The sequence below is a fragment of the Micrasema longulum genome, unplaced genomic scaffold (genome assembly GCF_059751315.1).
Source record: "Micrasema longulum isolate JH-2025_06_02 unplaced genomic scaffold, ASM5975131v1 h1tg000311l, whole genome shotgun sequence".
In the NCBI taxonomy this organism is placed as follows: Eukaryota; Metazoa; Arthropoda; class Insecta; order Trichoptera; family Brachycentridae; genus Micrasema; species Micrasema longulum.
In genome coordinates, this window is record NW_028277515.1 from 887729 (window position 1) to 903732 (window position 16004).

A 16004-nucleotide genomic window follows, 5' to 3' on the forward strand; every position below is an offset into this window, starting at 1 on the left:
TAAATTATTATCATATTTTAAATATGTTTTTTTTTCTCACAGTTACATAGCATAAAAAAGTAACATAAAAAGGATAACATTATTTAAAACTCTACACTGGTAAGAGCTTTCCAGTTGGAAGGAGAAACAGAAAAAACAAGAAGAAGAAAAGAAAAGTGGTAAGAAAAACAATCCCACATAGGCATAGCCAGTGCATGGTTATACTGATTAAATCTCTTTCACTTTATAAAATGATTTTATGTAGAAATTTATTATAATATGATGTTCGTGTGTAGAACATGGCTGATTAAAAAAAATCGTGTCCCACTAAAAAATCTGTAGACTTAATAGGTAACTAAAATTGAAAATAAAATGGTTAAATAATGTTTTGAGTATGTCCAAATGTTTGCAGACAGGCTGGATTTCCTCTCTTAGGAGTTATTCAGATCTAAATTCGTTGCAAAGATTTGCCAACATTTGGACATACTCAAAAGATTGTTGAATCCACTAACTGGTAGAAGAAGAAGTATAAAAATTGGAAAATTGTTTTCAGGCGTTGCCTAGTAGGTGAATTGGTTCTGCCGGATAAATCTCACCTACATGATAAAGGTTTCGGCTCTTTTACTTCACAAAAGTCAACATTAAGGGGAGATCCTTAAGCCCACCATCTAGCCGAAGCTGTTATAGAGTTCTAGGGGACTCTCTGTCAGCTCCGCATAAAGGAAAGTTATTGTAAATATTCCTAAGGAATATAAACTCTATGCAGATTAAGGAGGGGGGAGAAGGATGTATCGACAGAGGCCAACACGTCGTCCCCACACCTCAGGATCTCCTCAATGTCTCTGTTTTTTTTATTCAAAAACATATATTTACACAAACAATTTACTTAAATAAACGTATCTAAACATAAAAAAACAATTTCTTAATACTATAGTAACACAACAAACATAACTTACATAACAAACATAAGTAAAAACACGGATATTTACAATGAGAGAACGGCTTTGAATAAAGAAAGACTCCCTGAGTGGTCAGAGGCAGAGGATCCGAATACGTCCTCCGTAAGGGGAGGATAAAACAAAAGAACGTGTGCGTTCCGCTCGGAAGGAAGCATAGTCCCAACTGAATGAGCATCCCACAAGAACAGTTGCTTGTCCCACCATAGTTTGGCCACCTAGTCGTCCGCGCATCTAAGGAGCTCCCAACGCGATACTCAAGTCCGGACAAACTGACGGAAGAGTGCCAAATTAGTACTGTTGGCCATCAGATCCACATTCCACGCTGGTCGCATGACCCCTGTTAGACCATTCAGCATCTCATCTCTGGCATCATTCAATAGCACACAGTGCCATATGATGTGTTCGGCCGATTGATGGTTATCTCCGCAAGAACAGTTCGAGACAGGGGCAAGTCCAAGCTTGTGAAGCTTGTCTCTCCATGTCTCGAAACCATTTGTGCGGTCAATAAAAGTCAACAGATGGAAGAGATGAGAAAATGTGGATGTTTAAACATAGGCAGACTGGTGAAAGTTACACAGTGTGTAAAGTCGCCACTTAAACCAGCCAACGACAGGTCATAAGCCCTGTAAATGCTTCGACTTTCATATTCTCTTCTCAAATATGTTTTCCCTCTGTTGAGATTAAATGGGTATTTCAAGTGAGTTTTTAGAAATGAATTCCAAAAATACGAATAATGACAAATAACTATGTCAATGTTTTATAAACGCCCAAACGGGCAAGGCCTTTATATTCGTGTCGAAACTTTTCAAATTACGTATTTTTACTTATCTGTAAATACAAAATACTACAAAAAAACTCTTAATTTTTTATTTTCAATACAGAACAGATTATCAACGACAAAGCATAAAACATATATTGATGTGAAAGAAGCTTTATGCGGTAACAGGTGAATTAAATCCAAAAACAGCATACTTTTGCTACAAACACTGTGTTTGATATTATGAAAATATAATTTGTACATTTATTTAAAAAAATCATTATTTTTTGCAATGATACCGGAACACGATGCTTTATTTACAACCAAATGATTGATACATAATTTATTTAAGGTTACGCCAATAAATGAGATTAGTTAATTAGTAAATTGCAAGATAAAATATAAATTTCTTAATAAAAACCGTTTATTTTGCAACGAGAAATTTACTGAACGGTTCAATTAAATATATTGTGTACTAAATGGTTGCAGGGTCTAACAAGGAAAATAATTTGACACGTTCAAGTTAAGCTGTAACATTGAAATAATTTCAGGAGACCTTTGGGCCTCGTCCATCTGCTGCAAATAAGCACTTCCCCTCAAGCTAAATGATTTCTCATCAACATTAGGGTGATCGAGGAAAAGAAATGTAATGAAAAGAAATACAAATTACACGGGAGAAAACCTATTAGAAAGTATTGAAATTGTTCACACGTTAAAAAGATTAATTAAAAAAGCTAAAAGATAATTGGGAACACAGCAAATAATAATTGCACAAAAAGCTTTAATAAAAATTATCTTAAGAGTCCCAATCAGAACTACCTCCCTCGGTATATTTGAAAATCTTAATGTCAAATCTATAAAACAACTTTATGTAAAAACTTTGTTACTATACGCACGTAAACATTATTCTCTACCTGCTGTTACATATACAAGAGTTACTAGATACTCCGCCCTGATGCTCCCAAAAAATAAAAAAATATGTACAACCTTCGGTCAAAGAGGATTGACCTACTATTCGGTTACTGTGTACATTTTTTAGATCTTAATTTTAATATGTACTTTTAATTTTCTTACTAATTTTTTTTTTCTGTAGATATGAATTGAAATTCTCGATTTACTTTACTTTGTTTAATTTATTTTTTTATCTTGTTTTGATTACATTCATGAACACACACTATTTATATATGTGTCTATTATTTTTTTTTCTTACATTTAAAATATATTTAAGTAAATTACTATTCTTTAATTTAAATTGTATTATTTTACTCTATTTTCTTACTTTAAAAAAAATATATATATATGTATATCTTTAAACTATTTTTATGTTTATTATTTTTTACGTATACAGTATTATGTCTGTACTCTTCTTATTTGATTATTGTTTTCTTTATAATGTATTAATATTGTAATAATATGTATATTTTATTGAATAAAGACTATAAAATGAAAAAAAAAATCTACTTCTCAATAAGTTCTCAAAATATAAAATTGCTATTAAGAAATGGATAGTGGAGGTGGGTTGCGCACGGATCGTTGAGTGGATCAAGCCAAATATGTAAAATGTATGCACTGTTTATGAATTTTATAAATTAGTCTATGTAAATTGGTTATGTTTTTTATAAATATTTTTGTTTTTTATTGTTTATTATGTTAATTATAATTGGGTTAATTGGTTTAATTACGTTTTTTTATTGTTATTATTTTGTTAACTTTGTTAAATAGCTAATCTTAGGCGTGTTTCACATTTTGTAAAATGTTTCCCTCGGCCAGTGAGGGAACATTATTCTGTATAAAAAAAGAATACAAACAATGTAAAAGTATAAATAAACGAATAAAATAAATTTAAAATTAAAATTAATTTTAAGGTACTCCTCAAGTATGTAAAAGTAAATGCCTGTATCTCAGCGGATAATAAATAAAGTTCCGTTTGTGAAATTAAACTAAAACCCCGAAAGATTGTTTTTAACTCGATGGCTAATCTCAGGAAAAATTCTGAAAATGGAAATCGAATGGAAAAAATATATGGAAATGTACAAAAAAAATGTTTTGTAGAACTTTTTGTACTTATAATTTTATGATTTTAGCACAAAAGTATTTGACATATTATTAGCGAATTACCCCGCGGAGCATAATACACCCCGACGTTCTTGACCGCCGGTCGTGGGACCGCCTGGCAATAAATGCGTTAGTTTTATTAATTGCTTTACCATACCCCCCCCATTACCACCACTACGACGCGGAGGGAAAGAAGAAGGGGGGATATACAATGTACCTATGTACTGTGACAGGTGTCCGTGAGAGGTTAACTGCTTCTCACACTTGGGGGTGAATTTTCATCTCTGTAAGTTACACTCCATATTGGGCAAGTTATTACATTATTGGCACCTAGTATCCATTTCCTGAGTCAGATTAATTCTCACCCCTCAATTTTTTCACGGAATTTTTTCCTCACTGAAATATAGGAGTTAAAATGTTAAGCTCTCTCTACGTTATTCGCGAAGTTAGCCGATGATAGCCGAGTACGAGAGTAGAAGGTCACTTCGTGCTTCTTTGTTTGACATTGGGCTATATTTACATACAATAAATATAATTTTAATATAAAATCAAACACTGATGGAATTGCAACAATTATCACAAACATGTTTGTTTTTATATTGTAAAACTAAAAGTTAAGCGTTCAGTAGACTCAAATCAGTGTTTGGTTTTAAAATTAAAAGTACAATATAGTATACTTCTTTTTTGCGAGTACTTCGGCAAAAAACTTTGAGCGGAATGTAGAAGTGATTTAAGACCTTTTAAATTTACGCAAGTTGGCTTATTTCCATTTTATTTTTAAAAAATTGATACGTTCACGTATTTAAATTACATAGTACATATTTCAAGTCAGAATAATATGAAGAATAAAAAAACAAATGTATAATTTGAATGCAACAACTAAAAAAATAAAAATACCCAGTTATAAGAGTAAAAGATTGCTATCTTCCTTGAACTTTCATTTAGTAACATAAAATATGTCGATATGCAAAGAGATAGGGTTGAGTAAAGACATTGCTATGTCTACGGGAATTGTCATTGGCAGGCTGGTTCTGCGAGCAGGAAGACAAAACAGCGTACGCCGCCGATGACTAAGGTAGTCATTAGGAACATACTGAAAAATACCCTTAATACCCAAAAACACTAAAAGTTTATCTTTATACCACGTACCTAACAAGCGGGAAAAATACATCAGAAAACACATTTTTCTTAATTTCTTCAAAATTCTGTAGCCAAGTCTGACATATAAAACCGTGGATAGTATCCGTGCTATCTTAAGTAAAGATACCAAAAAAAATATTTTAAACTGTCTTTCGGATAGATCGTACGAATCTTCACGGAAGGTAAAATTGGCTTAGGTAGATTGATTTTTGCTGTATATTTTTTTTCTGTCGGCCTCTTGGTGTTGTGGTCAGCGCGTTTGCCTACCATGCAAGAGATCTCGGGTTGGATTTGCGACATGGTTGATATGAAATATTTATTTAAAAGGGTATTTTTACACAAGAATATTAATTTCATAGTCCCTGGACTGGTACCCGAAGCGTAAGACTGATCATCTTACCTTCATGTAACAAAAATGATCAAGATACGCTGCGGTTGGTGTACCAATTCAGTGGTGCAAGAGCAAAAAAAATATGTTTAAAAATCCATTACTTTCAAGTGTAATAAATAATAGCCTATTAAATTGTAATATTTTCTACCGAGTAAGGTATTTCTAAGCGTTTGATTTATTTGACACAATAATAACACGATTCCCCGGGATCAAAGGAAATATATGAATTGAAATATCAAAGAAACTCTGTTTATCCCCTTTATCGTAATTTTGCGGTACTTTTCATATTCGACAGGTTAAAGAAACCCCCACAAGTGCTGGAGAATCAGCAAAAGTTATCAAAAACGAATATATTTTGGAAAATAAATAACATAACTCTATGGTACAGAACGCAACCAGTTTATTCGCTTAGTTGAAAACATAATTTGAATCCATTTTTTGCTCTTGTTTTACGTTTGAACTAAGGTGAACTGTTAAAATATTTTTTTTTTATCTAGACTTAATTGTAACATCTCGCAATTTTTTGTTAAATATCACGAAAGTTCTAAAAAATCAACAGTATATAGACCCCAATATTTTGCAGAGTTCATAATGAAGGAATAACAAACAAAAAAATTAACGAGTAATTATGTATGTCAAATCAATAAATTAAAGGTGTGGATAAAAATATCAATAAAACTCCTAAGTTAAGTTTTATTTGACCAATGAGTGCTTTCGCCTTTTATTATATATATTTCGAGTATCTATTTGTGTGAGCTACATTACTTATGATTTGAATCTGTGTTTATGCAATTTCGTGTTAAGATATAATGCTAAAATGCTAAAATTTTATTTATGTGCAAAAATAAAAAAATGCAAAAATTGTACTTTATGTGCATTTTTATTGGAATATTTTATATATTGCTTATTGCCCAATTTTGGATAATCTGGATTTCAGATATAAGCTTTTTAGTTGCAAAACCCCATATGCATGATAAATACACTAAGTGTGAGTGAATCATTGTATAGTACTCTGCACGTAGTAGCGAGATGGGAAGAGTTTCTTTGTCTTGTGTTGTAACTGTGAACATCACGGTTATAAGGCGTAGTGAGTATTTGTGTGAGGTACTTAACTTATGATTTAAAATTGTGTATATGCAATTTTGTTATAAGGTAAGATGCAAAAAAGTTAAAATGCCGGTCAGTTTGTCAATGTCTTTTATGTTCATTTCTATCGGAATATTTTACTCGTATATATTTTAAATTGCTTCATTTTTGATAATCTGGATTTCAGATTTAAACTGGATTTTAGCTTTTTAGCTGCAAAACTCCATATCCATGATAACTACACTAAGTGTTAGTAATCCATTGCATAACACACTGCACGTAGTAGTGAAATGGGAAGAGTTTCTCTTAATCTATATATTATTCCTGCGACTGATGTGATCTCGGATTTGACGTGGTCATATTTGTGCGTCCTTGATAACTTTGAGTCGATATATATTCCCAAATATTTTGTTACCTCAGTTTTGTCTAGATAATTATCTCCAAGGGCAAAATTAAGAGTATGATTCAAAATAAAATATAATTTGACTTTTTAATGTTAAGACTCAATTTGTTAATACGTTACCAATTTGCAAGATATTGTATTTCAAATTGCATTTCATTTTCAAGATCTTTCATATTAAGACTGTGCTTGATTTAATTTAAGTTAAAGACAATACAATACGAACACGTGCTGCTGGCAATATGCGCAATAGTTTTAAGGGTATCTTGAAGAATGGATTCGAACATATTGAGTCAAAGATCTTTAAAAGGAAAAATCAACTACGTACACCTGTCGAGATAAAATAAACTAGAAACAAAACTGCACGTTGGCGTTGCATTGTTAGACGACAGATGTCCCCGTACCTTGCCCTTTGCAGTTCACAGTACTCATATTGCAGTATTTTCTGTATCTTCTATTGGGGTGAAAAAACTGCGACATGATATGAAGAGTCGCTGTTATTACAAAAAGACCAACTTGGGGATGAAACGACTGCATTTTCATGTTAGAAGAAATATTATATTTCAGTGATGAAAAAAGTATGGAAGATTTCATGAAATAAAATAGAAACCCCTATCTTTGTAGGTTCCGTTATTGTATAAAAACGCCCCTCTCGATGTGGCAATACTCCCTTATATAATGTAGTGGTTCATAACCGAGTGAATCCGTGCGTGGTCTCAAAGGTCCATGGTTTGACCTTTAGGAGAAAAGTTGTGTTTTAGGAATAAGGAATATCAGAGTTACTTAAAAAAGGTTTTTAAATCAAATTATGATTTGGTAGCTTAAAAACTAAGTTTTTTGAATGGTATTTGATTTCAGGGGAATATTTTGTAATCATTATTGCTCATAGGAAAATAAGATAGTTTAAAATATGTATGATCTGTTACATATATTTTTGAAAGTTTTACGAAAATTATAAAAAATAGTGATGAAATTTGAAACAAACACGCTTTGATCTGTTTGAACATGTAGATAATTTACTATACAATGGACTTAAATCAGCGTACTGACTTACCTGATTAATTGAAGCATTATATTAGAGACTAATTTAAAATCAACATTAAAAGATACACGATGATTATATAAACCACACGAGACACACCATTTGTAATTCTTATAATTTGCTGAAATAACAGTAACTGGTTTTATAAAAATATAAATAAAAAATTCAAAAGTTCAACCTTAAAAGTAAAAAAAAAAAAATGAATCTACCAAGCCCCTTTTTGAAAAAAAAGCTATTTATCTATGTTTTGACTATAAATTTGTGGTAGTTTAATGTTTCGTCATCATTAATAGTGCGTAGGGCACTGCATTGGTATATCAAAAGCAGCGCATCTTCATAATTTTTTGTTAGAAGAAAATAATCAATCTTGTGCTATGTGTGTGTCATTTTTTTCAAGTTATTAATTAATGAAAATCGAATCCATTTCAGGTTGCTACTAATTAAAAACTAATTAAAAAAATATTTGTTTTAGTTACTAAAAAGATTGGTAAACTTTTGGCTGATTTTATTGTGTTCAATTAGGAACTGATTCTTTAGAAGTCAATTTTTTAGGGAAGCATTGGTTCCATCCAATCTAAAGACGGTTCGCGCATGGTACCAGTCCAATATCTTGTATTGAAACTTTAATAATCGCAGTCAGTAACACATGGAGATTAAATACGGATCTGTTCTGACCTTCAAGATGGGATGTAAACAAACATAGGAGGCGACAGTATCGATTCCGAGCTGCAACGTGCGGCGTGTCTGGGCGGCTTCCGGGATCATTTGTATTCCGGACAACTCCAAGCCCTTAGGGGGAGATATTGCAGAGAAAAGAGGAAGTGCAAGTGATGCAAGGAAGGAAGGAAGACAGGTGCAGCCCCACCCGTTGTGACTATTTTATCTTTATTTAAATACAGACACATTAAACAGTAAACAAAAATTAACACAATATTATTAATATTGAACATACATAAAAAAACTAATTTTACTGCACACACATGAAAAACAACGGGTTTAACCTCTCTCTAACGGGTGATAGATTAGCGTCGACGATATACGGTTTAATAATCTCTTTTCCATAACTCTGAGGATTGGATCGAGAAGAACCGGTGTCAGATTTCATATTTATCTTACCACTAATTTGCGGAGGGTCGATGTCAATTAAAAAATTGGGACATGCAACTATTTTATAATCACACAAGTGTGTTGTAATGTTTTTTTATTAATATTTGCTATCAAAGACGTCAAAGAGTTAAAATTATAAACATTTCTACGTCACGAAATGGCTAAATAATTACTGTCATGTCATGAACAACTGTGGGTGGCTTCAGCCAGACGACAGCATTTGATCCAGGATACGGCTCTACCTAATGTAGGGAGTACCGCTTTACCCACCGTTAAACTACTGGGAGTTTTACTCAATTCTGACCTATCTCTTGACGCTCAAATTAGTAGAACGATAAGTTCGTGCTTCTACCAGCTGAGACAAATTAAATGCATACGCAAAAATTTGCCGGTTGATGCCGCCCGTCAATTAATAAATGCGTTTGTAGTGTCTAGAGTCGATTACTGTAATGGTATCTATGCAGGTCTACCAATGAACAAAATGACTCGCCTACAATCTGTATTGAATGCCGCAGCGAGACTTATTTTCGGAATCTCTAAGTTCAGTCATATCACTCCACTACTTCGGGAACTACACTGGCTACGTTTTCCACAGAGGGTCGAATACAAACTCTGTTGGCTTATGTATAAGTCACTGCACAACTCGGCTCCGGAATATCTAAGGGAACTATGCATTTCAGATGAACTAGCTGACAGGCGTCTCACGCTTAGATCAGCTACGTCTACGGCGAGAGGAAAAGTTATTATACCTCTACGCAAACAGCGCACTAAATTTGGTGAACGCGCATTTACGGTCGCAGGCCCTATGGCATGGAATGCTCTCCCAGCAGAGGTGCGAGGCTGTGAAAGTGAAGTGATGTTTCGGAAAAAACTTAAAACCCACTTGTTCTCTAAATCATTTGAATAAATCCGTAGCACGTGACAACAAAATAAATTATTCTAATTAAATTACAAATTTAAAAGCTTCAATTAAATTGACTTAACAATAGAATCACCATGTAAAGCGCCCTTGAGGTATTTTATTACGAAAATGGCGCTGTATAAGTTATCCATAATTATTATTATTATTATTAATATTACGATTTACGACATTGACCCTTATAGATACAACCACAAACCTTATAAAAATAATTGTATCATTTAGCCGTGTTTGTATCAAGCTTGAATTTTGTGTAGACTCATGTGATATTGTAGTAACACAAGGTTTGCATTAACTTCGTGGGTAGACATTTAAATAAATGTTAGTAAATATTTGTATACAACTGCCTACCGACTTTTCTATGTCTATTGATTTCGAAAGGAAGCCGTTTCCTTGTTACGATATTAATTAGTGTCCTTAATAAAAAAAAGTAAAAAGTAATATATATATAGTGAAAGATTATATAAGTAAGTTTCATTATCACTATTGGCGTCCATTGGTGCATAAACACTACAGTGGAATTTAAAATGAATAGTTTTTATTCTGATTGAAAAAATCTTGCAGTAAGGGATGCATATGAAATAAACGTGTTAGAATAGGAGTAGATCTAAGTTTAACTAAATATGTAAGTTTGATGTATATATAAGTTTCTGTATTGTGTTTTTAAAATAGCAAAACTACATAAACGTCTATTAAAAACATACATTACAATTCTACGTACCATATGAAGAAATCCCCACATATTTTTCTACTTTAAATAACCCCATTTATCATCTGCGTGTGGTCGCTCCTAGGGCGCTGTGGTTGAAAACTTGTTACGAATGTGGTCCTGAGGGTTTTATTGCCTCGAATGGAGATACACGCTGACGAGAATAGAATGGAAATGATCATAAAATAACTTTATTTTGTAATAAAAACCCCGCACTTACTTGAAATGATTACATCGGTAAGTTTGTAGAGATTAAACATTTCTTTGGTTTGGAAATGTTCGTTAGTACGTCCGCGGTAATAAGCGCTTGCACTTATTTCGTACGTTATTATTGCCTATAATAAAATCGTTTTATGTTTCAATAACTTGCTTTTGAAGATTTGAGTTTTATTATGAAAACGTAAAGTATTTTATTAGAAATTTGATGTCATCTGGAGATGTAAAATTTTGATTAAAAGTTAGCGTTGTAACAAAAATAAATTTCAGAATCTTGGGAGTCAAATGAGTTTTTTTTTTTCAATCTGATTAAATATGGAAAAAAGAAAAAAAAACACCGAGAATCTGCAAAATAAATTTTAAGAAAGATTTGTTAGAAATTTCTAAATACCTTTATTTCATATGAGAGTAGTTTTAAGAGAGTTTTGTTTTTGCTGTCGCTTTAATATTTTTTTTTTATACATGCGTAATTAGATTTAAAAATTAATATAAACTCAAAAAAAATGGGTATTTAAAATTATTTTGCAAAATAAAAATTACCAAAATCTAACATAAAATAGCGTAAAATGTGTTACGTAGAATAATTTCATTAAAAATATTTCCACTGTGATTTCAAAATTATTTTTCCCATTTGTCATATTTATTGCATAGTGTAGATACAAACTTTTAAGTCGGTCATTATACATGTGTCATGTCTTCGCGTAAGTTATACCAAACCGATAGAAACTAATACTAATTCAGACATGTTAATGTAATATTAGAGACTTTACATGTTTGTTACCAAATATGTAATATTCTAGGACATGAACATTTCAGAATTAAGTAATGTTTTTGTATCAAAAAGTAGTATCCCTATCTTGTTCAGGTTACCCCTACTCCTGGGGCTAGTGGAGAGGTCTAGGTCTGGTGCAGTCACCGATAGCATCACCAAGCAGGGCCTACTTTTTATTATTCACTACTTGTCGCCGGGGTGCGTCGCGACGCCCTCAGCACGCGTCGTGAAAACTCGGCAACCTTCGGAAAACTCCGGGTCACGTCCTGAGATTTCTCTACCCAGGATTTACGGTTCCGCGTTTTATTATATCGGTAGTTGGGGGAATTTCCATAAGTGTATATTGGAAAATATTTCAAAGGCTGGGGCTCTGGGCTATGACACTTTTGCATTAAGAATTGCATCAAAAGTATGAATTATGAATATTACCTGTAACGCCGAGGAAAAATACTGATGTATATTTTAGAAACTTTTAGATACGCTTTAAACCGTATTGAGTAAGCATTTTAAATACATCCTTAAAGTGGAAATTTGCTGACTTTAGAAGAAAGAATACATTTTGAGAGTAAAGCGCTTCACTTCCTTTATAAACTTGCAGCATAACTTAAGCATAACTCATAACTAAGCATAACTAACAGCATAATATTTTATGTAAACCGTCAAAAGATTAAATATTGCCTCAGATTGCTTTGTACGAAAATTTACAGAATTCAATTTCTTTAACTTTTTGCTACTCATCATTTAAAATTCAAGTAATTGATAGTAAAATTATTGTAATTAACTGAAAAAAATCGTAAATTTTTAGATTTTAAAAACACAAATACTTGACGATAAAACAGATCATAATCAGTTCTGTAATTGTACTAATTTTAGAATTTAATTTAACAGGGTCCCGTGATAATGCCGTAGTATGTTATCAGGAGATTGGAGATTCAAATTCGGATTCATTAAAAAATGTTTTCTATTTTTCTAATACGAGTACATGAAATTAAAATTGTAAAAAAAAATATTTGGATATATGAGAAAAAAAATTTACACTGGGAAAATACCTTGAGTTTTTTTAAATTAGATTTTTTTTTATTTGATGATATGATACTTTTTGTTTCCATCAATTATTTCAATACCTTAAAGAAGGGAATACAGAAGTCTAGGAATTTACAGGGCTTATGACCTGTCAATGGCTGGTTTAAGTGGCCACTTTACACACTGTGTAACATTCACCATTTTGCCTATGTTTGAACATCCTTATTTCTTTTATTCTTCAATTTGTTAATTTTAGTGAAGTTAAAGAGCTAAAACCTTTATTGTTGTTAAGAGATTCATTTGACTGAATTATTTCGCAAACTAGGCAACGCCTGAAAACAATTTTCCAATCTTTTAAACATCTTCTTAGACCAGTTAGTTTTATTACAATACTTGAAACCAGCATTGATAGGTCATAAGCCCTGTAAATGCCTAGACTTCCATATTCCCTTCTATAAGGTATTTAAATTCCCTGTTGTAATTTGTGAATCTTAACGACTCCCGAGGGGGTGAAATCCAGTCTTTTGTCTACAAACATTTGGACAAACTCAAATATTGTAATTATTTCAAAAGCGTTTAACATTTCTAATAGCTGCTTTATTCTAAAATAAATAAAAAATTGAGTCAAGCTGCTTTTGAGTGTGTTTCAATTAATTAACAATTGACTCCATTTCATTTTCGAGTCATTGATTGATTAACCCTAACGCTTTAGTTTCCCTAACAATTCTTGTCAGAACCTGCATTTTGCCGGTACCTAGAACATTGTAGTACTGACCACAAGAGCTTGAGATGGGTTGCTCGGTATTAGACCGTCAATAGTCAATGGATTAACCGTACCTGTCAAATGCAGGATATTTAAAAGAACAATGGCAATTTCAAGCAGAACAATGCACTAGTTGTGAAATTTTCTGCATGATATTGTAAGATTCAATACACAATTATAAATAATATGAGCTTTTTACTTCAGAAACATCAACAAACGGAAGACTAAAAAAACTGGATATTTAAGCAGGCAGAATAATTTTGGTTTCACAGTGTGTAAAAATAATTTTAATCAGCTACCGACAGAATATAAGGGACAAGTAGCGTGCTATGGTCCCGCGGTAGTGTCGTAGATTCACGAATCAGAGGCCAAAGGTTCGTACCCCGCTTTGCTATAACTTCTAGTTCCGACTAATTGAAGATAGCCCCAAGAATGATATACACGGTAACATCACATTTTAATTGTACGTTTAGTCATAAAAATAAACGCAAGATTTCATAGTCACTGGACTAGCACCTGAAACGTTAGACTAATCATCTTGCCTTCGTGAAACAAATAGGATCGAGATACGCCGCCATTAGTGTACCAATGCAGTATTTAATGCACAATTAAGTATGCATCTCTTTTGACATGTTATTAAATATACCTATATTTAGGATAATATTTTGTTTTGTATAAATGATCCTAATACTGTATAATATTTACCAGTCTAAAGATGCCCAGTGGTGATAGCGCAAATTGGTCAAATAAATAAGTGGAAGTCTACCAAACATTTTTTGATTTATAACATACACATATATTTAAATACAAGTTTTTATACGCGGTTTTTAGGGCCATACCGCGAAACTTCAGAGGAGCATTTTTTATAATGTACTTTCAAAAATGTAATAATATATTTTTGGAAAACCGCATTTTTTATTTATTTTCATTGAGATCAAAAAAGTATTTGACCGTCGCCGACGAAGCGATACGCATTGAAAGCGGATAAGGGAAGCGGCTGGACTGGGGGGAGGGGGAGGGGGTAGAGGTTTGTGGAAGTATTAATGACAAATCAGCATTAGTCCGTCTCCAAGCACAAGAGCTTGCCTCTTTTTCGGAGAGGAACAGCATTAAAACAAAAACGTGATATTATAATTAAATATGTTTGAAACTGAAATATTATACCTTAACTATATTAAATAAATTTATTGTGGTGGGTTTAATTTCATAAATATATTTTGATTTTACATTTACTAAACTAAGTTAAATTCACTGATAAAATACCAAACAAGGTAAATACAGTAAATTCGACAATTACCATTCAGCCGTCGCAAGTGGCGCGGGCGGGAGCGAGGGGCTCTAACCTGCCCCAAACAATATCAGCCCCACGCGTCGAAACTGCGGGGAGATATCATAAAAGAAATAAATAATGAACTTTTTTAGATATAAAAGTCACCCAACTCCTTAGCAACACCCCTTTATAGTCGCCCGATACTCGCTCACGTGCTACGCTTCTTACCTAAGACACTCTGTGAAGAAACACAGACCACGCTGAATGTGACACTACGTGGTGTATTTTTTTTACAATAAACTGCGCGTATGTGGTTTTTGAGATATTTAGTGAAAATACAAAAATATTGAATAGTGTTTAAGAGTATGCATTACCAATTAAAAATCACCTAATTCGTGTTTTATAGATTATACGAAAATAAAAACACAGCATTAATTTCTTTTTATAATGAAGGTTATTTGAACGTAGTTATGCAGAAAGCAGCCAGTCCACAATTTTGAAAAAATTATATATTAATGTTATCAGGTGCAGTAAGGTCAATTTTATGTTCTGCTAAAAACAGCCAGACCGTTTTCATACAAAAAACTGTATTATCAGCTTCTGAAAATGGTGTCGATTACAAAAACGACATTTTTTAAAGTCAAAAACATTCCAAATGTTGTGTAGACATGATTATTCAGTCTTTTCACAAAAACACTATTATCTCAGTTTCACTTTTCTATGGCTGGCTGCTTTCTGCATAACTATATTAAATTCGGTTATGAAAAAATGCGAATTCTCTATTTTTTAAAATTTATTATTGTAAACCTACTCTAAAAGAGGTTGTAAAGAAAAGAAATAATCAATAAAAATTATATATTTGTACATTATTCGACTGTTAGCAATAAGTAAGATCGTCAAAGTAAAATCGTTTAAATATTTCTCGTATGTTACTACATCAAAAATTTTTCTGCACATTGCATTCACTATAAGAATATAAGTAATAAGAGAATGGACGTAGCAAACTCCTGTGACAACTATCGTCAAGCGGAGGCGATACGGTTGGCAAGGCGGATGCCTCTTGTTCGTCGGCAGTTAATGTCAGAACTTAGGGACGAGAACCCGACTTGGGAGGACACAAAAGAGTTGGCAGCCAAAAGAGATGCTTGGAGGTTCTTTGTGGATACCCTATGTTCCAACTAGGGAGCGGACATGGAATGATGATGATGATGATGATTCAATTGAAATACATTTAAAAGTCTGGTGATGTTTTTCTTGGTGCCTTGTACAAAAACTCTTAGCCAATAAACAAAAAACTGCAAAAGAATCTGAAAGGCCGTAAAAACTCACGAACTTTGAACATTCAAAAGTGTTTAACTGAAATATTTCAACAGAAAAATAAGGCACACAAAATAACCTTTACTCACATAATCAACG

General features: G+C 32.6%; 1 protein-coding gene across 1 annotated transcript in view; it reads right to left on the reverse strand.

The window, feature by feature from the left end:
* LOC148282602 (uncharacterized) overlaps window positions 1–16004 on the reverse strand; it is a 372381-nt gene that overhangs the window by 178298 nt on the left and 178079 nt on the right. The window lies entirely within an intron of this gene.